At 51.7% G+C, this 24,155-nt stretch overlaps 1 protein-coding gene and 1 non-coding gene across 3 annotated transcripts in view; one reads left to right on the forward strand and one right to left on the reverse strand.

Moving 5' to 3' along the window:
• The window catches only part of SYT2 (synaptotagmin 2), a 187,938-nt gene that overhangs the window by 34,628 nt on the left and 129,155 nt on the right, over nucleotides 1–24,155 (forward strand). The gene's annotated exons all lie outside the window — the stretch shown is intronic.
• On the reverse strand, nucleotides 17,612–17,684 carry TRNAF-GAA (transfer RNA phenylalanine (anticodon GAA)). Its single transcript has one exon. It is a non-coding gene; the product is annotated as a tRNA-Phe (tRNA).

The following is a 24,155-nucleotide window of genomic DNA, read 5'->3' on the forward strand; positions in this document are numbered from 1 at the left end:
AGAGATTTCAGAGGAGCAGCCGTGTTAGTCTGTATTCGCAAAAAGAAAAGGAGGACTTGCGGCACTTTAGAGACGAACCAATTTATTTGAGCATAAGCTTTCCGATGAAGTGAGCTGTAGCTCACGAAAGCTTATGCTCAGATAAATTGGTTCGTCTCTAAGGTGCCACAAGTCCTCCTTATCTTTCTTCTGAGAGTGAGCAGGAGGGGGTAGACCCAAATAGAGCAGATTTTCAGTGCTGGGGAAGAATCACGATATACAGAATCATGGAATTACGACCCTTCCTAAACAGGGGGCGTTAACTGTAGCAATCAGCTTCTCGCTAGGAGCAGGCTCCCACCCAGCTCGCATTCCAGCTGGACCCGCCTGTGTTTACCAGGCACCCCTCCCTGTCTGGAGTTCTGTACAGTGACATCTAGTGGCCGAACTGTGTAGCTGCAAGCGCCTGTGTCACTGCAAGGGGGATGAAGTAGAGAGAGCGAGGAAACTTCCCATGGTTAAAATGCAGCCAGACTCTTGGCACCGATCCCTGCTCAGAGCACCAGGTAAGGGAGCTCTGTGCACGGGGGTCTGAAGGTCTCCACCAAGCCACAGCAAAGGCTCCCTCCCATGCCCTATCGCTGTAGGAGGGGATCAGTCTCCGAGGTGCGTGCAGTCCTTGGGCTGTCTGCGGAGGCTGCCTATGGGCGTGATTAGTGCCAGTGAGGTGGGGGTATGGTTTCAGTGATTTCATTACCTGGCTATGGAGAAGCTGTCAGCGAGGGATGATTGCATCCCCAGCACTGAGGGGGAAGGCTACAGAGCCCACTAGCAAGCCCGGAGCTCCAGGAGGTCTGACCTTCTCAGGTCTAGTCCTGGGCTCTAGCTGAGAACCCTGGTGTCTGTGTAGGTCTGTAGCACCTGCAACTTCACTATCCAGGGCTGCTGGCTTGACTGCTGGCACTAGAGTAGCCTTGGGGCTGCTCTAGTTTACATCAGCTGGTGGCAGCCCAGGGGGCCCTGGTGCCACTGAGGATCACAGCGCTCCTGCCACACCCTCTCCATTGGCTGCAGTCTCTCCATTGGCTGCACCCTCTCCACTAGTCACACCCCTGACATGCTTTGCCACGCCCCTTCTTTGGCCACACCCCTGACATGCCCCCTATGCTGATGGGCAGCTGGGAGCTGCAGGGAAATAGTTTATAGAAAGAGAGCTCCATGCACATATAGCTCAGTAGGAAAGCAAGGTGGAGGGATGGAGGCTGGAAGTCTCCTGCATGTAATTTGACACATGTAAGTTGCAGGTGTATGTTTCTGCCATCACCTGCCAGACGACGTCATAACTTGGTCATTGTTCCTAGATCCCTGCCCTGAATAATTCATAGTCACTAATGGATGATTTGGCTCCTGCTATTAAATATTCAGGTCAGATGGCGTGGAGATGAATAGTCAAACCTATTACACAGAGAGGCGTGTAGTGGGCAGCTTGTCAACGGGGGAGTTTTCATCTGAATGGACTGCTCTGGCATTAGAAAAAAATCCCCAGAAGATGGAAACTTCCCCCCAGTGGACAGAGCACAGCAGAAGGAACAAATGGTTCAGAGCGGGAAGGAGGGTTATTGGACAGGAAGGGTGGCCTAGTGGTTGGAGCACTAGGCTGGGGTTTGGGAGTCCTGGTTTTAATTCCTGCTCTTCTGGACTCCTTGTGTGATGTTCAGCAAATCACGTAGTCTCCCTGTGCCCAGGGGGAGAATAGCACTGAGTGGCCTCCCAGGGGTTTGTAAGGATCAAGGCAGACTGTGAGATGCTCAGGTACTGTGGTTTGATTGGGCCAGAGAAATACTATCGACAGATAGCATCTGCTGTTGCCATTGGCACGGCACCTTCGGGGGGCCAGCACCATTGATAGGTAGTGCTCAGGGCTATTTCATGCATTAGCCCATGGCTGGGCCCTGTACAATATGCTACTGTATGCACTGTGAGTCCATCTCAGGGCTCTGGTGCCTGGAGTGTCTCTGGTGGTCTGTACTTCCCGCCCGAATGCCGCCAGTTGGAGGCAGGTGTGATCTAGTGGTTTCTGCACCAGACTGGGACCAAAACACGGTCATGAGCTAATTCTGGTTCCTTCCATAGCCCCTGAGCAAGTCTTGTGACCCCTTGGCCTCAGTTTCCCCAGCTGTGAAACGTTTGCCTCACTGAGAGTCATTAGTTCCCGCCTGAGAGGAAGGAGGAGGGTAAAAAGCTCTGTACTTGGGTAAAGTGCTGCTGGAGGCAGATCTCTGTCAGCGGGAGTTATAGACGGTAAGGCCAGAAGGGACCGTTACGTCCACCTAGTCTGGCTTCCTGCATAGCCCAGGCCTGGGAACCTCACCCATTGATTCCTGCACCAAGTCCATCAAAGGGGCTGGACTAGATGACTTCTCGAGGTCCCTTCCAGTCCTACGATTCTCCTATTCTATCACTCCTGACTAAGCTAGAGCAGAGCTTTTGGGAAGAGACCCCCGATCTTCATACCGAGACTCCCAAGAATCCACCACAGCTGTTCCAATGGTCAATTCCCCTCACAGTTTCAAATTTGTACCTGATTTCTAGTCTGAATTCATTTAGCTTCTGCCTCCAGCCCTTGGATCTTGTTCTGCTCTTGTCTGCTAGGTTGAAGAGCTGGCTGCTCTCAGAAATCTTCACGTGTAGGTGCTCCTCAGCTGTGATCAAGTCACATTTTAACCTTCTCTCGGATAAAGTAAATAGATTCACCGTCTGTACTCTCCCACTGTAGGGCCAGGGCTACACTGGAAGCTTTTGCCAGTGTGGCAGTGTCAGTTCTGGGTGCGCACCGGCCAGAGCCCTAGTATAGACACGGTGGTACTGGCAAAAAATTCCATTTGACATGGACTGTATTTTGCTCACTGAACCCGTATAAGCTAGACCAGGAAAGGGTCTCTTTTCCCAGCCCAAGCTGCATCTGCTCTCAGAGGGTTTGCTGGTGTAGCTGCTCAGGCATAGCTGTGCCACCAAAACTTTTCTAATGTAGCCCCAGCCTCCAGCATCAGGGGCATTCCTGAGAATCCCTGAAATGTAGGACTGGAAGGGACCTCGGTAGGTTGTCTAGTCCAGTCCCCTGCACTGAGGCAGGACTAAGTATTATCTAGACCATCCCTGATAGGTGTTTGTCTAACCTGTTCTTAAAAATCTCCAATGATGGAGATTCCACAGCCCCCCTAAGCAATTTGTTCCAGTGCTTCACCACCCTGACAGTTAGGAAGTTTTTCCTGATGTCTAACCGAAATCTCACTTCTTGTCCTGTCCTCCGTGGCTGAGAAGAACAATTTATCACCCTCCTCCTCAGAGCAACCTTTTATGTACTTGAAGACTGTTTTCATGTCTCCCCTCGGTCTTCTCTTCTCCAGACTCACCAAACCCAATTTTTTCTCTCTCTTCTTGTAGGTTGTGTTTTCTAGCCTTTTAATCATTTTAATCAGGTTCAGGTGAGGTGTGGGCACAGATACTATCTGTTAAACGGCATTATGAGCTGTCCATCTATTATCCGCAGTAGACTGGGACCCTACTATGCTGGACTCACAATTACTGAGATAGCCCGGGCCCCAGAGAGCCTGTAATCTAAAAAGACAAGAAGAAAAAAGGGCTTGTTCTTTGTGGAGAGTTAGTGCATGGCAAACTGGGGTGCAAATCCACAGTGCACTAACTGGCTGTGTGGATCCTGCCACCACACCCTAAAAATTCCATAGTGCACGTTGACCTACTGCCCATTCGTGCCAGTGGAGATGGTGATTTCTGTGAAAAGAACACACAAGGAAGGGGGCTGGAGTCCAGCCACTCACTGCATGTAGGTCGGTGTGCAGCTTTCAGGTCCTCATGACTTCTGGTCATGTCCAACCTGAGATGAAGTTCAATGTGTGACCTAGGTTCTTCTAGTCCTGATGTTTACCTTGTGTCTGTGCAGCCATTTGCAAAGCACCCTGGGATACTTCAGGATGAAATATGCTAGGATATATCGACATAAATCACTTATCGTTGTGAGACAGAGTTAGCCGTGCTTTGCAGGTGATGAACACAACCAACCAAATTTTGCCCTCATGGAAGTCACTGGAGTCTGCACATGGAAAGAGGGTGTGATGTGGTCCATCAAATTCAAAATATACTTGCTGGTCCAAAGTCAGTGAGTATGTCTCGTTACTTCTGCAGGCTTTGAATCAGGTCACGGGAGAGGTATGACCTAGTTGCTTAGGCAGAGGTATGACCTAGTTGCTTAGCCCAAGATAGAGCATCACCCACTATTTTGGTTTTCACCTTTTTCTCAGTTTCTTTCCCCATTTCTCCCCCTCCCCAAATGCAATAGAAAGACTATTGTTTGGCGGTGGGGAGGGTGTTTTCTTTTGTTTGTTCGTTTGGTTTTACTTTTTCATTTTGTTCCTTTTTGCGCTCTGGAGCTTTAAAAAAAATTCCTTAACGTTGGTGAAATTCCAAAGCAGCAAGAGGAAAAATGTGATTCTGTCCCTCTGTCCAAATTGAGGCAGATTTGAGATGCTATGGCGTAGCAAAGGGGAAAAGAGAGAGACAAAGAAAAATGAAAATGTGGAAAGAAACCCCCTAGACCTGTCAGTCGTCCAATTGCATTCAGTGGAGAAAAGGGAACCCACAACCTTTTGTGATTAAAACATAGTTTAATGACAAATTTCAAAAAAACAAAGAATTGTTTTATTTTGGAATGAAAATTACATCAACATTTTGAATGAAACCATTTTTGGGACTAGCTCTTCTTCCTGATTAACTGGGGGGTTTGGAAGCCAGAGCTCTGAGCCCAGGTATGGGGCATAATTACACCCATGCTGGAATTGTTCAGTATTTTGTAATCATGTGAAACTGATTTTGTTTCACCTGTTGTCAGCCTGACCCTCTGCAAACCTAAGGGACAAGTGCTGGAGGAGAAAAGCTTTCAGAGTTTCTTGTCCCAGCTGATCCACTCCAATCCTCTGACCTAACTTAATGCAACGGATGTCAGGAATTGCAGCTACCCTCCTATTGCTGCCTTGATTCTCTGGGGTTCGCTTAGTGCTGCATGGCTTGACTCCCCTTAGCGCTATGCCAGATTCACAAGACACTTGATTCCAGTGAGTTCACTAGAATAATGCAACTGGGAATAAGCTCAGCAAAGTTCAAAAGCCCACGGAGTTCAGGTCTGGGGTTTAGATTCGGCACATCTCTAGCTCGTTTACTGGCAAATGAGAGGTACCACAAGGCTAGTGAAGGAGCAGGGCAGATCCCTCCCTGCCTCTGTAGAGGGCAGGACTAGACCATCTGAAATTCCTCTCCCAGCTTCACCAGCTGTAGCTGTATGAAGGACAAAAGGAGAACCAAGGCTGGCAAGTCCACAGTCCAATGACCTGCAGCCTCCAGTTTTTCACCAGCTGGGGTAAATGAGCGTGGTGTCTCTGCAGTCAGGCAAGCTATGCCCCTTTATGCCAGCTGAAGATCTGGCCACAGGGGTGCCCTCTGACATCTCTTCTCCTGACTTTGGGGAGGGAGGGGTTCTTGTACTCAGTGCTCTGTGCTGTCCAAAACACGACATGAACGTTATTAATGGCTCCGCATATGCAACTCCAACTAGCTACCAAAGAGTGCAGTAATTAATTACTGTTTGAACTTCATTAATCTTGATTTATTACAGAGAATCTGTTTCCTGCACTTTCTGACTTAACAGCTTTCGGGGAGGCAGCAGTACTCCAGGGGAAGCTCTGTCAGGTTCAGTTACAGCAGGGAGCGTACGCCTTCCTGGGGCCCAATTCAAGACGGAAGGAATCGTTCCCTAGCCCATAACTAGACTGATCCATTTCCACGTCTGAGGCCAATGGGGTTGCTTAAAAGAAGTGGGTATTTTCCAGCACCTGCATTCTGGCTGCCTGAGAGACGAGGTTCCAAGCTACACAGAGCTCTTCTTCAGGTCTGGGAACGGTCAAGACCTTGTCCTGGAACCTCATTCCGATGGGAGCCCCTCAGATATTCCAGTGATGAGCACAGGCTAAAGCCACCTGACCACATCCACCAATCAGCGAGGTGTCTACATGGACCCAGCGTGAGTCCCTTCCCTCCCCCCCCCCGCCCCCCCCATCTCTGAAATGGGCAAGTTCTGCCTGGGGCAAGGGTTAGTGAGCAACATTGGGGATCACGGTAGCGCTGAGAGCCACTGCTCAGGGATCAGGGCCTCCCTGCACTGGGTGCTGCGCAGCAAGAAGGCAGGTCCTGCTTTGCAGGGCAGTTGGCGGTGTTGTCCAGAGAGAGGCGGTGTTACGATGCGTGGGGAGGAATCATTACTAGCCTTGCCCTCCACTGCAGGAATCAGTGGCTGAAATGTTATGTGGGAGGTCAGGCTAGATGATCTAACGGTCCCTTTGGATTTTAAAATCTAGGGGGTCAGTTCTGCCCCGCCCCTGACCCTATATGCCCCTGCAGCAGTGTGTAGAGGCTGTAAGCAGCCCCAGAGGGCTGGGGGAGACTTTTCCCAATGTAACTGGCCTTACACTGCCCATTTTCACAGGCCCCAGGGTATGGGGCAGGCCACAGTGCAGCTGTAGGGAGCTGTGAGGAAGCTGTTGTAAGGTAGCGCAGCTTCTGGGGCTGCTCTAAATTATGCTGGGAGCCAGAATCCAGGTAGCACTAAGGTGGCTTCTGGCCACCTTTGTCCACATCCCTCCCGGCTGCCCTTTCTGTGCTGGGGCTCTTAGGCTCGGCCCCGGCGGACCTATTGCTGCAGGAAAGTCTTGCTCACTGCCGGGATCTCAGCCCAGATCACGCTTGCTCGTGCTCTGCGTTGGGCTGGGTCACCCATGACATAACAACAGGTGGTTGGGGGGCTGCCCACAGGCTGATCTAATGGCTGGGCTGCTGGAGCCCACCCTGCGCCGTACACATGCAGGCAGCCGGCTTGCTAGCGACCGGAGCAATACGTTGTATATAAATTAGATCATTCTCGTAAAAGCAAAATTTCCATCTCAGAGCCACCGCAGGCACCCATCAGATTCTCGAGTGATTCGAGTAAACAAAATACATCACAGGCTGTCAGTGGGCTAAATGCACAGTGTAAGCCTTGCCCTGGTCTTTAATTACAGCCCGTGCCGGGGCTGGAAGAGAATCAGTTCCAAGCAAAGTAAAAGAATGACGTTTATCCCTTTGGAGCACAGTTGGAACAAAATAGAGCGGGCCGGATCCTCAGCAGGGTGGCTCCTTGGAAGTCAATGGAGCTAGGCCGATTTACATCATTGCCTTACAGACAATAGGGGCCAATGTCAGAGCCCCTGGTGCAACTCCACTGAATCTAACTGAGTTATTACACCAGGGGTGGACTTCCCAGACATTTCAGACTCGCGGCGGGTTCAGATCCTTACGGACAGGCTGCAGAACATACGAATAAGAATGGCCAGAGTGGGTCAGACCAACGGTCCATCTAGCCCAGTGTCCTGTCTTCCGACAGTGCCTGGTGACATGCTTCGTAGGGAACGAACAGAACGGGGCAATTTATTGAGTGATCCATCCCCTGTCGTCCAGTCCCAGCTTCCAGCAGTCAGAAGTCTAGGAACACCCATTGATTGCGTTCCTGACCATCTTGGCTAATCACCATTGATGGACCTATTCTCCATGAATTTCTCTAATTCTCTTTTGAACCCCGCAGTACTTTTGGCCTTCGCAACATTCCCTGGCAATGAGTTCCACAGGCAGACTATGCGTTGTGTGAAGAAACACTTCCTTTTGTTTGGTTTAAACCTGCTGCCTGTTAATTTCGTTGTGTGACCCTGGTTTGTGTGACGGGGTAAATAACACTTCCTTGTTCACTGTCTCCACACCATTCGTGTGTGGAAGCGGTTCCATACCCCTCATCATTTTAGAGGATGGAACATGCCTATCGCCCCCAGTTGGCAAGTGGCTGGGAAGGTGTGTACACACCTGACTGGGGAGCCTAGCTGTGGACTGGTCCTGGCACGCAGAGCCAGCCACCTGCCGCTCACCGCTCGGGCTGTTCTGTCCCTGCGGCTCTGTTCGTTTTCCCCCTCTGCAGAGATTCGTCTCGGGAGCAGAAAGGCTTGTCAGGGCTCGGGTGCCGTTTCCAGGATATTAAAGCAATAAAGCACAGTGGGGGCAGCAGAGGGAGAGGCTCGGGCTGCGCTCCTGCCAGGCTGTAATGGTATTTACCGGGTGATGCCCTCAGGGGTGCTCAGGCCTCTTCCTCCCACATAGGGAGGCTCTGTGCCAGCCTGGCCCATCTCGGGGCTGGCCTGGGAGGAGGCGATGACCTGGCATTAGGTCATCCAGAGACGCAGATGGGTGAGCCCCCTGATACCTCCACAGTCTGCCTCCCTACAGATAGCCCCACTTCCCCTGCTTCAGGCTGCAGGAGCAGCCTCTGTGGGTCGAGAGAGGGGCCACAGGCTGTGGTCTCAGTCAAGGCCACCTGAGAGCAGGATGGGGCTGATGGAAAGGCAAGTGGGAGGGAGGGGTGTCTCCATTCTCGCCCGGCAATGGAGCTGGGTGGGCCACGACCAAACCCTCCACATCCTGCCCTCCACATCCCTCCACATCCCCACCAGCCTCAGTCTCCTCATGTAGGGAAGGGGGCAGGATGCCACGGATGAGCCAGTGGGTCTGTGCACCCCCATGGCTGCTCACCCCTGGAGCACCACCAGGCCCATGCCTGCGTGAGAGCAGAGCCGGAGAGAAAGTCAGCGATGCTGGCCCTGCATCAGTGAGGCACACACACCTTGTTTAGAGGGATGGACAGAAGGGCGTGCTTGGGTGCCTGGCTGAATCAGGGCGCTGAAGTCTCTCACAAGGAGCGGTTGGGTGCAGCCAGCATGAGAGGGCAGCAGGGGGCTCGGGAAATGCCCCACCCCTCACCCCATGGGAACTGGCTGGGGAGAGATGACATGACAGGATTCAAGCCAAGCGCTTGGCAGGTGTATGAGGCTACGCTGCTGTTGTTGGATAGGGGAATAGACACCAGCTTCTTGAAATCCCATGGCCAGAGCCCTGACACTCAACCAGGTAAAGAAGCCAGGCAAAGTCCCCCCAAAGTCAGGCTGAGCTCAGATGTGGCTGAACCCTTGTAGAGCCTGGGGGGGGCGCAATTCTGCTCTCACTCACAGCACTGGGGCTCAGCGGGGCCATGCTGGTGCAACACAAGCCATGTGTGGGAGATCAGAAGTGGGCCCAGGGTTCGCACAGTTTGGTTCCAGATCAGGCTTGTGTAGACCAGGCTTGAATGCAATGGGTGTTGAGTGACTATTATTTGTTGGGGACCTGATCAGGGGTCAGACACATGTCCTACTGGGGCTGTACAGGCTGGGGTTGTGTGATGACTAGTGTGTCTTGCCTTCCTGCTCCCTCTTTTGTTTCCTGGTTCCTGCTCCCTGATCTGTGTGTGCAGCTACTCAGAGCCTTCAGCTACATAGCGGCTGTTATTATGTTTGTTCACACTGTTACTGATCTAACCTGTTCATGGGTATTACATGTTTTGATTGACAACCTACCTGTGTGTATTGCTCAGCGTTTGGTATGTTTTGAGATGGCTAGCACCTCCAGTTCACCCAGCTGCAAACTGGGGGCCTGATCTATTGCGTTAGAGCACTCAAAGGTGCTTGGATGTGATGCTGGCCCCATCGCTCCCTTGCATTCCCTTGGCTATGAAACTGACTTGCCTTAACGGCGTCAGCCCAATGAGCCATTGGCTCAGGGGAGCTTTGACTTTGCTCTGGAGTGCACCAGAGCATAACGTTATGGTGACGAGTGTTTTAATTCTGCAACCCATGCTGCCTGCACATCCTTCGGCTGTTGACTGGCAATACTTCCTTCGGTGTTTTTGGAACTGGATTTGCAGGTTAGGCAACCCTGCAATGCTGCTGGGTTATCCTGGCTGCAGAACTGGGGACGTTACGATGATCACGCTCAGAGATATTTTTAAGACTGGCATAGCCAATGATCGCCTGGGTGAACGGTTACTGGCTGAAGGTGCTAGACCGCTCACTTTTGATCCTGCATTGCTCAGAGTGAGGCGTTTGAGAGGGCTGGGGCAGAGAAGGGCTCTGTGTCTTGGACAGCTGCTAATTTTGTGTCTACACTTAAACTGTCAGCTGCTTTTCCTACTTCCCTCAACCAGTGCTGCCTACTCCCACTCCACTGCTTTGGCAGTGAAAGCTGCCATCTCCTCACTGTTTCTGCTGGGGGGGTACAGATCACTTGGGCAATTTCCCTGCCCGCTCAGCTAGAACTGCTATGTGCCAGGCTTGTGGGAAGGACACTTGAAGTGAGGGTGCCACTGTGCACTGGTTCACAGAGATGGGGCCTGAGGTGTCTACTGTGAATGTGGAGCTGCATGAGACCACCTTTACCGGGGACCCGGATGTTTCCTTTTTTATCATCTTCTCATGTAGCAAGGCGCTGCGGCTGGTATCCCATATTGTGGAAATTAATGGCACATTGCTGAAATGCATGGTGGATCCCGGTGCTGAGGTGAGCATCCTCCTCTTCGGGTTAGTTCACAATCTGGACATCTGCCTGACTACAGAGGTTATAAAAGCCTGGAATGCGGATGCCTTGCAGATAGCCAGTGAAGCTTTATGGTCTGTGCTCCAGAAAGGCGTAGCCTGGACTGGAAAGTTTCGCATTGTTAAAGGCGCAGCTGGAATTCTGTTCCATTAATGCCCTACGATCTGTGCTTACAGCTTGGTATTATGCATGGGCTCAGGTGTGGTTTCGCTGGCTAGGACAGAAGGGGATACCCAAAGGATTGTTCAGACGCCCCAGGATTTACTGGTCTGTGGGATTTACGTATTCTCTGCAGTTGGATTTGAACACCGAACCCTTGGCACCACCACCACGTCGAGTGCCCCCTCTGCTTCTGGACAAGATCCCCATAGCTGTGCAGCGCAAGGAGGATACTGGTATCGTTCGGGAGGTGGAAGGGCCTGTGGAGTGGAGCTCACCCACAGTGATCATATCCAAGAAGAAGGGCAATATTCGACTGTGCGCAGATTTTAGGTCACTTAATAAATATGGGAAACGTGAGCAGTTTCAGGAACCAACCTTGGAAGAGGTGACATGCCGGCTAGGTGGATCCCAGATTTCTATGTGTTGGATTACCGATCCAGTCATTACCTGGGGCTGAAAGTTCGCAGCTGTTATTGACTTTCAGCCTACCCTTTGGGCATACTGCTGTCCACAAGACCCTTTTGCCTTAGTCTCTGCTCCTGAGGTATTTCAGAAGGTGGGCTCTCAGCTCCTTGCTAATATCCAGGGTGCAGGTTGCTATTCCGTTGATCCTTCCTGAAAGAATGCTCGTCTGGGCAATGTGTTAACCTGGCTCCAGTGAGCTGGCAGATCCTCAGTCAGTCGCAGTTATGTACTAAATCCCTTTGAGGAGCTTGGTTTTAGTGGCTAGTCTGCTAATTTCATATCTTCCCCCTTTTTCCTTCTGGGAGGCTTTTTGGCTCTGATTTCCAGAGGTGCGAAACACCCTTTGGGCCTGACTCTGACCTCACTCCTGATTTACCCTTGCTGGATGCTTTATTGGCATCAATGGGGATCGTGAGTCCCATGTCTGCAGTCAGGAGCACTGCTCCCTGACCCCAGCACAGCCCCCACGTCGTGGAGTTTGCCGTGTCCTTTTGCAACTGATGAACCGAAACTGCAGTATAAATTTCCCTGGCTTATACACAAGCATGTATGTCTGGTATCAGCCCCATAGACTGTAACAATCCCCCCAGGAGCCTTTAGCAAATACATCCTTAATCCAGCAGTTATAATGGCACCGCGGGTGTCTGACATTCCCCTGCTATTTATAAGACTTCCTTTGTTGTGTTGCCGGGGTCTTTACCGCAGATTATGGGGTAGTAAAGGTTCTAAGCGAGGTGGTAATTCAAGCAGTCCCTGAGAGCTGCATAAAGCACGTGGCAGTGAAGAGCGAAGTTAATTCACGGCAGCTCTGGGAGCTGTTGATTTTCTCAGTGGCAGCTGAAGAGGCAGAGCTGAGTTTGATGAACCAACATCCCTGTGCTCGGTGCAGTCATTTGGCATAGGGAGGAGGGGCTCCTGGAGAGGACAGGGTGGTGGGGCTTGGGCTTGGGCTGAGTCAGTGCTGGGCAGTGAGGTTTTGGTATGGTGGGTCAGATCGGGGTCTCACCGTGTCCAAACTCCCCTGCTTTTGTATCACTTATACTTTGGGGTTTGGCCCATCTCTGTGCCCCCCCCCCCTGCACAAGTGCAACAACAAAGCCATGCAAGCAAATTACTCCAGTCCTGGCTCTTCTCCTTCACCCAGGCTGCTGGACTGTGCTAACAGAGCCCATGTGAACCCAGTCTGGTTTTCTGTCCTCCTCCAGAACATGGGCTCTGCAGAGTCTGCTCCAGGCTAATAGGCCTCCCCGTTTAGGTCCAAGAGCAAAGGCTTTTAGGTCCAGAGGTCATGGGTTCAGTCCCTGCAGGAGATCATCACCTTCAATTAGGGGGTGGCCTTGCTGAGGAGCAGTAGGGGGGTTAGGAGAAGTGGGATGGAATTGAGCAAGGGAAAATGGAGGTTGGATCTCAGGAAGCGTTTCCCAACAGTGAGAGCCTTAGAGTGGGGGAATGACCTCTGCCCCCCAAGGGATGGGGAAGGAGACCACTTGCTTGTGTGCTCTCCAACACTGGACTAAACAGAGCACTGGATTCTAGATAATCCTTCTGCACTGGCCAAGGGGTGAGGACGAGAGGGGACCCAAGTGACTTCTCTCTGAGGTCTCCTTTCTCTGAACTGCCTTCATGTCTGTCTCACTCTTGCTTGGTCTTATTGTCTGAAGAATGCGCCGCCTGATTGGACACCATGAACTGTACAGTACAGCCCCAACTTTGACTTGTCCTGTGCACCTTCATGGACTCCGGCGTCTTTCTGAAGTCTGCAGTTGTCCTGCACCATGACCAAGGCTGCGTCTGAATATCGCTCCGTCCAGCTCTGCGTTAGAAACATTGGGGGCCTCATGTCAGTTCCTTTTTCTTTTTGTCGTCAACTTAGATACCCACTTTTAAGCAAGCAAACAAGCAGAGAAGGCAGGTTGCAGGCAGAGAAACAATGACAGACAAGAGGGGAGGTGAAATTCCCACTTAAAGCAAGTGGAAAGGCATTCAAATGTCGGTGCTGTCACACTTTAACAAAGAGTATTGGAATGCATCCGATGAAGTGAGCTGTAGCCCACGAAAACTTATGCTCAAATAAATTTGTTAGTCTCTAAGGTGCCACAAGTCCTCCTTTTCTTTTTGGTGCTTTGAGTACATGGTAGGTGCAAGCAGCTAGATTTGCAAGGTTTCGGAACCTACAGGTGTGCTGGACATTCTCCAATGTGCTGAGCCGAAATGGAACTGAGCTCTTTGGAAAATCCAGCCTAGAGTCTTCAGCTCCCATGCTGGGCCCCTGGGGCGTCTTGTCTGGCTACAGTTATAGCCAGGGACAGATTGTTTCTTTGCTTTCCCCTTCTGGAGCTCGAGCTACTGATTCTATAAAGGTAAACTCCAGAGGTCCTTCGTCAGGATTAGATTTGCATATTGGTCTAGGAGAGCCAATTGATGGAGGTGAGGAATGGCCAGTCACAGCAGAACAAGGTATCCTGACGGGGAAGGAACCAGGGGGAAGGAATTTTTCTTCCAAAGCAAAACCTTTGTTACAATATACAATATGTGTTATCCCGTGGACCAACCCAGGCCAGCGGGCTGGAGCTATTCCCAGGGAAGATGCAGGCCCCTCCTCCTGGAACCATCCAAGGGAAGCCGGCAGGGACTGGTATCAGAGGGGAGCTCAGTTGCCAGGACCCAAGTTTGGGATTCTCAGTTTCTTCTGCAACTGCTGAGGGTATCACAAATTGCAGCATGGCCTTTCCAGGGTGTGTGGGGCAGGGTTACAAGGGGCCTCTTCCTGCCCTCGGACATGCTTCATCCAAGGCTCACAGTCGCAGTCCCGTGCTCCGTCTTCCAGCCCCAGGCGGTACAGGGCAGGGCAGAGGTGGGGCCGTTCCCCCCATCCCTGCACTGGGGCAGCAGGCCACGCTGAGCGAAGGCTGAAGCTGTATCAGGCACACCCTTCCACAGCACCCTGCTGTTTTGGAAAGGGGTAACTGAGGTCCAGCAAGGGATAAGAGGTTAGTGAACCCCTTGGTCACTGGGACACTGCTCAGGTCAGTGTGCTCCCCCGGCCACTCCCACTGTAACAACCGCCATGAGAGATCTTGATAGCCATTTATTAAAGAGGAAGGAAAAGGAGGAAAAACAGTGAAAGGATTTGTCATGTAAAGTGTTAATTAACTAAAGCTTCCATGGTAATGCTGCTCCTTAGTCCCTGTCCCATTAGCTGCAGAGAGTTTTTATGGGGAAATTCTCCTGTTTGACAGTTGTTTTGGTCGTATTAAAGGGGGTTCCAGCCCCCTTTGGGGGAAAAGAAGCAGTTCGCGGAGGTGGGCTGGAGCTGCACATGTTGAAGTCTGATCCTGCCGTCCTCAAGCCAGACCCGCACAAGGGAGAGAAAAGCAGCAGAGAAGATGCAGTTTCTGTCTCTGGTGCCGAGTCTCCGTTGCAGCCTCTCTGCTGGAAAAGACAGGCCCAGCCCACGGTCTGCTCAGCCGCTGCGACCTGGGGAGCTTGTACCCGCCTGGGGCTGGGTAAGGCGTTGCTTGTAGCTGCCTCTCTGGGCACGGGCGCCCAGCGCTGGTGCAAATGGGATGCTGTCTTGGCAGCTCAGCCAGACGTGTATTGGACAGAGGCAAGAGAAGAAAAAAGGTGGGGAGGGGGGGCACAGCAGAGACCCCAGCCTCTCAGGGCCAGGCCTTGGTCAGATTTTAGCTGAAGCCGGAAGTGTTCATGATGTCATCAGATCCCTGGCCTGGTGCTGCCAGGAGCCCTTTCAGGAGAAGGCTGATGAAGGCCCCTTGGTGTCATGGTGGCTCCTGGGATCCCACTAGCTGTGATGGTGAAGCTGGTTCCTGTCAGTGTTTAGTGACCCTCTGATAACCAGTGTCTGAGGGGGCAGGGGTGGAGGCTCATCCCACTAACACTCACCAATCAAACACGTTTCCATTGGCTCAACCCTAACCATCCCCTCCCATTTCTAGCACCTTTCCGCTCATTGCCATGCCAGCCCGGCCCTGGCCCAGGAGCCCCGCACACCCCCTGAACTCAGGGCTTTTAATGGAAACAAGCCCCCGGCACTCAGGCGATTCATCTTGTGCTGACGCTTGTAAATAATTTTAGGTGACATGTTGCGTTGGACTTTGTTACCTTGGCCAACACCAATCTTCTGCCCCTGCACAAGAAGCCCCTTTGCATCAGGGTCATCTGCCCGTATAAGGGCCAGGGGTTCTGGAGCCAGCCAGATCGGTGCTAGTAGCAGATCTGGCTCTCCTGTCACAGAACCGGGGCTCCCCAGCTGGACCTGATTAGGAGGGTGGGTGGCCGCTGGGGTTAATTAAGGACAAAGGGTTTGCTTGCTGACCTGTGCAGAGCATGGGGGAAGTGTTGGAGTCTCTCCTGGGGAAGCAAGGAGTCCAGGTAGGAAGGCTGGGGAGTTCTGCACAGAAGAGCAGGGAAGCAATCCAGCTCGAAGGGGCTGGGCAAGAAGGCCTAGGGCTGGCGGCAGGTGTGGGAGCTGACTATGGGTTGTGTGGCTGGACTGCGTGTTGGCACTTTGGGAGCTACTTGCATTGCCTATGTTAATAAGTCAGCTCCAAGCAGGGCTACTGGCTATAAGAAAGCCCTTCTTTGAGCTCTTGACAGCTCTGAGGAGGGAAAACTGAGACCACGTCCTGCAGATATGGTGCTGCCAAAAGGACATGCTGAGGGACACCCCTGTTCATGCCCAGGGATGTCATGGGGAGCTATCTGGCCTGCTCTGTCCAAAGCCTTGGGAAACTGGCAGCACCTGGATAACAGCTGAGTTTGGAAGGGGCAGGTACTGGGTACAGGTCCAGGGGTTGCTCTGACCCCCATTTACCTTGGCAGTCCTGACCCACAGGACTTGTTACCCTACTTCCAGATTCTGATCTGCCCATCAAGAGGAGATCTGGCTTGGGGGAGGCAAGTGAGCCAGGTGTGCATTGCCAGTTTCCTACCTAGCCTCGCTGGCCATGAGTCAGCGGGTCAGGGAGCGGAGCCTATTGCAGGGGAGCACCTGGAGTTTGGGTCTGGTGTATAACAGGAGAAAAAGGGACCGTTTCTCAGGCTGGTCAAGCACTTCCTGTCAAACCTGGTCAAGCACTTCCTGTCAAACCTGGTTTCTGGCAGAAAAATGAGAACTTAAATAAATGAAACTTTTCGTGAAGAAAGTCTGCTCCCTGTAGAAAAGGCTGGTATTTCTATTAAAAATGGCACCGCAGGGCCTCAGGAGAGTTGTAGTCTGGGTGCCTTATGTTCCTGTTCTCCTCTCTGGGCCAGACTACATCTCCCATGGTGACAGCACCTTGCACCTCTTGGTGCTGGGACCGAGTACACATAGGAGTTGTCCCAGGCCATGGTGCATCATGGAAGAAGTAGCCCAGCCTGGGACCCCAGTCATAGAGAATGGGAGCATAAGGTAGCCAAACTACAACTCCCATGAGGCACCACAGTGTCATTTTGAATCAAAATACAGTGGTACCTGGATGGTACCTTGTCAAAAAGGCAAAATTTTGGGCGGGAGCGGGGACAGGGGGGCTGGCTGTTTTCCAGCCAGCTGTAATAGTTTATGTGGAAAGCAGGCTGGGGAGCAGCATGATGATGGGTAAGGTGCTGTGATGGGATGGGCTCTTCATCTGGGGTGATGCTGAGATGATAGCCTTGTAGGGACAGTGCAGAAATAGCGGTCGAGCCTCGTGGGCTCTAGTCCCGCCACTGAATCACTTTGGGTCTCGGTTTCTACAGCTGCAGAATGTGGACAATCATTACGCCCTGGCCTTGCAGGGCTGGTGCGTGCATTAATTCATCAGTGTTTGCAGAGCACTTTGAGATCTTCATAGAAATGCAAACTTGTGCTATTATGTTATGGCTGTCTCTTGCTAAGTGACTGTTTTGTTGTTTGGTCATTTTTAAGTGCGTTCTGTTACTTGACTGGGATCCTTGAGTCCATTCACCTTCACCCACATAGGAGGCTTGGCAGCATAAAGGTATTATTGCTGAATGGGAGCACAGGGAGAGGGAGATATCAAGACAAGTTATGGCTCATCAGCTTCCCCCTCTGAGCCTTGGAAAAACACTGCACTAAATCACTGTTTCATATTTAAGATATAGTTACAAGTTATAGACGCTGAGATTAGTGATGGCCCAGTGCCATAACAAGCTGGGCTGCGACCTTGCCTGATAGCATAAACTAAGCAGGATCAAGCCTGATTCGTGCTCGGCTGGGAGTGGTCCAGGGAAAACACAGGATCCTGTGCGCAGTGATCATAGAATAGAACATAGAATATCAGGGTTGGAAGGGACCTCAGGAGATCATCTGGTCCAACCCCCTGCTCAAAGCAGGACCAATCCCCAATTTTTGCTCCAGATCCCTAAATGGCCTTCTCAAATATTGAACTCACAACCTTGGGTTTAGCAGGCCAATGCTCAGACCACTGAGCTATCCCTCCCCCCAAACATCTGCTGAAACCCAGGATCGAATCAGGGACCTTTAGATCTTCAGTCTAACGCTCTCCCAACTGAGCTATTTCGGCTGGTACTAGTGGTGATTGGCGGCCTTCTCTCTAAGCGAATATAGAGGCAGTTGCTGCTGGGGGCACGGTGCTGCAGCCGACGGGCGTTGGGGATTAGGAGGTGGGTCTGATCTCTTGGATCTGAGGCCCCAGCATGGTGCTAGAGTGCGCCCGACTGCTAGAGGGGTAGTCTTGTTTGGTGAGATGTAAAACCGAGGTGCTGCGTATTTGTGGGCAGGACTGTGACTGTTCTCCATGGTATCCTGGTCAAATTCTCCATCAGGTATCTGCATTCTTCCCTGTCATTTCAGTTGGACGCTGTAGCCATCACTTCCTTGTCTTAAACCAGGAGAAGGCAATTACTTTTTGTCAAGGTCCAGACTTCAGAGAAAATAATAATAAAAAAGTAAACAAAAAGATTTTGGGGCCTGTTCAAAAGTGTCCAGTGATCCAGATTTGGCCTGTGATCTGCCTATTGACTAACCCTATCTTAAACCATTTTCTAGTGCTGTTGGGTTCTGCTGTGCTCCACCCCAGAGGTTACCGCATTTCAATGATTGTTGAAGCTTTCTCAATACGAGCATTGGTGAAGTCCTGGCCCCATTGAAGCCAAGGGAGTTTTGCCATTGACTTCAATGGAGCTCACTTGTGCCATCTGAGCATTTGCCAGATGAATGGCCCTGTGCATGCATCATTATTGAACTGTAGGATACACAATTCATGATTATTAAACAAAGTCCCCAGTAGCTGTAGATCCCAATATCGCATTGCCCTGTGTATTAACACAAGCATGGATTTAACTTTTTCCCTGGTGCGATTATTTCAGTGTATTCCAAGCCAACCATTCCTGCTGTTTTGAAAACACGGGTGTGTTCCTTTCCTGCAGTACTGCTTCTGAATGGTTGTCTTGTCCCAATACTTACTACAAATACCTGAAAATTAATAACTTGTAATGAAATTCCAACAGGATTAGAGTGCAGCCCTGTTAAAAGTGGTTATAATGATGAATGCCCATTAGACAAGAGAGCCCCATGAATGATATTAATAATGCACAAGGTTTAAAATTAAAGTGCTGGAATATACCATATCTGATTTAGGGTTACAATTATTGAATGTTAAAGGAATACTAGTGTAGATTTTTTAATGGATATTTATTTATTTAAGCCATTTGATTCCTGGCAGACAGTGTATGAGGAACTACAGGGGTTTCATAGCTGATTAAATGCCACATAAATTAAGAACAAAAATATTCCCTCCTCCCCACTCCCCCCCCCCCCGCTGCTGTCCTATGAGGACCAGAGTACTCAGAAGGGTGCAGGACCCACAACTGGCTCCAGATGTTCAGTACAGTCTCTCCTGCCATGACTGGGGCACAGCACGGGTAGCCCTGAAGCTGTTCTAACATGGCCCAGGCTGCTGTAGCCCCAGTTGGGGGATCGGTGGAAGCACATCTGCCCCAGTCATGCCTCTTCCATGCCCCCCCTCCTCTGGCCCATAATGCATCAGGACTTCAACAGAGGTGGCTTGGCCTGGGCAGAGGGCCCTGCTGTGCCAGGGGGATTCATGGGGTGCCATGCAGCCCCTTAGTCCCTGAATAGTTGGTACAAAGCAACCACAACCAGGGTGGGTGTGGGAGGGCTGGGCTCTATCCCACCATCCAGCAGGCATCAGTACTTTGTGATCCTTTGAAGAAGGGCCTTGGGGTCCAACCCTGCTTCCGCTGATCTCCATGGCTTAGACCAGCCCAGCTGCCAGATCCCAGCTGTCGTGGCACTGGAGGAGGAGATCATTGCAGAATAGGGCTCGGAGGGCTGGTAATGGTCAGTGGTGCCTTTTGCCCTGAAGTTGGATCAGTCTGAATCTAGCCCTGGTGAGCAGTAAAGAGCTAAGAGTCATTCCCATGGGACTGCTGTTTGGTAACCCATCTATGAGGGGTGGGTGGGTCTTGGGGTGTTTCCTAGGGCAGCAGTTCTCAACCTCTTCCATACCAGGAACCATCTGCAGAACCTTCTTCCAGCTAGCTATGAACCTCTCCCCTTGGCAATATGGGAAAGACAGGCAAGCCACAACCCTGACAGCTGTTCGCTCCCACCAGGTTCAGAACCCGGGTTTGAGGGAACCGGAGTCCCCGTCACAAGGAGTTCTATTTAGGAACCTCTTAGCCAGGCCCAGCAGAAAGCAAGCAGTGAATTCCAGTCTGTTCTGTACAGGTTCTTAACCCGCTGTCAGCCCCGTGGTTTCTCAGCACCGTCCAGTCATGCATCGAGCAACATAATTCGTGTCCATCACGCGTGGTTTGTTCTCTCTCTCTCATCCTGTCCCTAGCAGTGGAGTGGTTTGTTATAGCAGGGCTGGTATTTTGAAAGGTCCATGGTGCTCTGTTGGGTGAGACAAGACAGGTCCAAGGCCTGGTACTTGGAGCGGGAGGTGAGGAGGTTTGTGGTGGCCCTTAGATCCTGGCATAGTTCACTCCCCAATCTGGGCCCAGCCCCGAGACCGCTCAGTCTCCTGCACAGACAAGCTTTTCCCTCACGATGGACAGTTTTGTTGGGCCAGAGGAGCAGAACTATCTACCATGGTCTTCATCCCAGAGCTTTAGGTAATCTTTGACAGTATCCCAGGCCATTGGGCACCTTGACAATAAGGACCAAGACCTTGAGCTTGACTTGCTATTCTATGGGAAAGGCCCACTGGAGAGAAGTACGGAAGAGCTGGTTCCTTCAGGGCAGGGACAGGACGGCCTGCGTGGGGGTGGGGGGCAAGCAGAGGGCATTGCTCTCCAGGACTGTCAGGCCAGCATTGAAATTGCTTTAAAAAATATATTGACAGTGAGGTCATTTGACGGTGAGGTTCCACTTCTAAAGAGCCTATAAAGGGTTAATAAATAGTTTATCAATGGTCAGAGTCCAACGGGTCAAGCCTGTTACCGTGGCTTATAACTTGGGCTGGTTGAGAACTTTCCATCAAAGGTGTGGGCAGAAATTTGGGGGGGGGGGGGGTGAAATGTCCCCCCCCCCCTTTTTTGTCAGAAATGTTGGGGTTTTGCCAAAAAAAAAATAGAGGGTTTTTTTTGGCCAAAGACTGGAATTTGTGAAAACCTGAACATTTTGCTGAAAATATTAGAAAGAAATGAAGAAAAGCAGGTGTGTGTGTGTGGGTTGGGGGGGAGGGGAAGGTGGGAACGCTTCCCAAATAGTTCTCTACATAATAATCTACGCCTCCTCCTGCCTCTGAGCTCATAACCATGCCTAGCACACGCTACTGCTGTCTGCAACATGCCTCTAACATCTGCTGATCATGTATAATCCCTTTGTAATAGGAACTCTAATAGGAACTGTGCTCATTTATCCTGGATCGCTCAGTTCTGGCATATGGGGAAACAGGTCCCACCTCACCCCTTGGCTCCATTTTAGTGGCCAACAGCGCAGGTGGTGTGTTCAGCTCCCTCCGCTTACAGCTGCCAAGTGTAGACCGGCCCTGTGGCTTTCCACATCCGCTCACTGCCCTCTTAGTTACATATCAGCTACTGTGACCTCCGCAGCAGATTGGACTGCTCCCGGCTCTGGGGCACCCAACTGCAAATCTCCCCCCTTCAGATGTTCCGGGCATGGAGATCTGTGAGCTGCTGGAGGATGTGCGTGCAGTAGGACCATCTGCTGAAGCCGTGAGCGAGGAGGAGGCTGGCTGCGCTCAGCAGGGCCGATGCCTTATGAGTGAATGGCTGCCCCCCTCACCCCCCATCGGCAGGGAGGCCAGTCAGGAACATGGCGGCAATTTGGCCACCGGCACAGCTGAGGCAGCTGCGGTGAGAACTCTTTACGGGGGTGAAGTGAGCGCACGCCTCTGCCACGCTCCGCTGTGGAGCTAGTGTTCCAGCAGAGGGCGCACCGGTCTCGGTCCCCTTGTCCTGGGTCCCTTTCAGCTCTCGCTGGCTGCGCCCTGGTCTAGGCTGAAAAGTTTTGCTGGCATAATTAGGTGGGGAGACCCAGGTTCGATTCCTTGCTAGGCCACATATTCCCTTTGTGACCGTGAGTAAGTCCCTTCCCCTCTCTGCCTCCGTCCCCCACCTGTAAATGGCACCGCCCTACCTCCCAGCGCTGTTGTGGGGGGAAATACGATAAAAGTGTGGGTGACGCTGTGGTGATGGAGGCTGGGTAAGGACGCCAATCAGTGGGGATTCAGTCGAGGCTGCTCGTCTGTCCAGATGAGTGCCCGGAGCGGCGCTAGGGGGCGCTGTGCTGCTGAAGCTGCCATCTGTTCGGAAGAACTGTAAAATGTAAGGCCCCGAGCCATGTTTGGCAAACGATGCCAGGCTGGCCTTTGTACGAGCTCCATGGTGCCTGCCCGCATCCCAGCTCACGTCCTCCCGGCTGAAATCCCTCCAGCACTGGATTGGCAGAGGCCCCTCCCCGCTTCAGGGCCTGTAGCACCACTGTTAAATGGCTGCTGCGTTCCACCCCAGAGGTGGACCACGCGACCTTCCCTGGGCCAGATCCTGCCCCAAGTGCAGGACCGGAGGACATGAGTCAGGGCTTCCCATGTGAAGCAATTCACACCCAGCCTGCACAGGGGGTAAATAAGTGCGGGGGCAATCAGGCCTGTTTGGTGAGGGATGCTCGCCCTGCTCCATAGCAGCTCTTTGCTCCAGGGGGACATTGGTTTCCAGGGCGATCAAGCCTGCAACTCCACCCACCTGCAGATTCACTTAAGAGCATCCAAACTGGAGAGAAATCTGAGCAAGTGGCTTCAAAAGGCCACAGTCAAGCAAATGAAGGGGTATTAATTCCAGTTTAGAAACCAGCCAGTGGAGGACAAGCCAGCACTTGGGTCACTCAATAGCTGCTCAGGATAACAACTTGACATCCTCGTTAAGCTACGTAATATTGGCGTGGGCGTGTCCATTATAATCCTTTTTTTTTCCAGAGGCATTTGTGTTGGGGAAAGGAGGTAGGTGCAGGTTAATCTACAGGAGCCATCAGCTGGGTCTGATACAGTAAGAAATTAACCTCATCTCCATTTGCTAGCATTCTGGTCACCACTGAGATTGGCTTTGCAAGCTGAGGGGCTGGAAGACAGGGCGATGCACTGGAGGGATTGAGACTGTACCTTGTGACCTATGTGTATCTAACTGGGATCAGGGCCTCATTCTGCCAGATGCATAGTGAGAGACCATCCCTGATCCTGATCCTGTGACCCAGCTGGGGTCCCATCCACTCCCCTGCACTGTCTCTATCTTGCTAAATCTTTGCTCGCTAGCCTACTTTGGAAGCATGGATTAAATCCTGCTCTCTAGGAGCCGAATCCAGTTTCCAGTAAAGTAAATGGCAAGAGTCCCATGGACCCGAATACAAATCGGATCAGGCACATAGGCTTATGATTTGTATTCCGGTAGCACCTAGAAGCCCTAGTCCTGGACCCATTGTGCTAGGTGCTGTACAAACTCAGCACAACATGATGGTTCCTCCCTGCAGAGAGCCTACAATCAAAGGAAGTTAACTAGCCATTGGAACAATCTGGCAGAGGATGTGGTGCATGCTCCATCACGTGGCGCCTTTAAATCCAGATTGGATGTCTCTTTCTGAAGGAGAAATCCCAGTTCACCTGTGCTCCATGTAGGAACCCCTGGATGAAATTTTCTGGCCTGCACTACACAGGAGCTCAGACCAGAGGATCAGAACTGTCCCTTCTGGCCTTAAAATCTATGAATCACCAGCTTTGTTAATGGCAAAGCTGCCGCTGCTCTCATTACCCTGGCAGTGGCCATGCAGCTGCCATCTGCAATGGCATTCCTCAAAGATGTGCTCTCCACAGGTAGCAAATTAGGGTCTGATGGAAAATCATCTCCTGGGCAAGTGCCAGCCGAACCCTGCAGCCACACAGGCCTGATGGGTGCTGCTGTGGTTGGTCAGTTTCTTCTGCAATGTCTGGTACCCGGGAACCTGTGCAGAGGACAGCTGGAAGTAGAGAGGAGTAGGGGGAGAGATGGGAATGGACAGGTGAAACTGAGATTCTCTGCTGTCTTTCAGTGATTCTTTCATTCATCCTTCAAAATAAGACCATTAAAGAAAACTGACGAGTGGTCAGATTCTTGTTCCCAAACACCCAGAGTAACAAGGCAGATCCTTGGCATGGGCCCCACAGTTCCCTCTAACAGGGTCTATAGAATAAAATCCTCAGCTAACCAGTGATCAGCCAGTGTAACCCATTGCTGAGTATTACAGGAACTTGCACTCTTAGCACTAGGCGTTGCTGGTTCGATCCCTGGTGCGTTGACCAAGAGAACAGCCATCACATGAGCTCAGCGCTTGGCACATGGAGTAATTAGATTATGTCAGCAAGCGCGCACATGCTGTCTAGCCTAAAGGAGCAAGGCTCAATTGCAGCTCCTCCTGGTACCTTGGCCCTCCCTCCCCTTCCACCTAGCTGCATTAACAGGGAGGGCAGCATTGGCATTGCGTGGGGCAGGGCAGCTTTTGGTCTCCTCTCCTGTTT

Source organism: Natator depressus, chromosome 21, assembly GCF_965152275.1.
Source record: "Natator depressus isolate rNatDep1 chromosome 21, rNatDep2.hap1, whole genome shotgun sequence".
Lineage (NCBI taxonomy): Eukaryota > Metazoa > Chordata > Testudines > Cheloniidae > Natator > Natator depressus.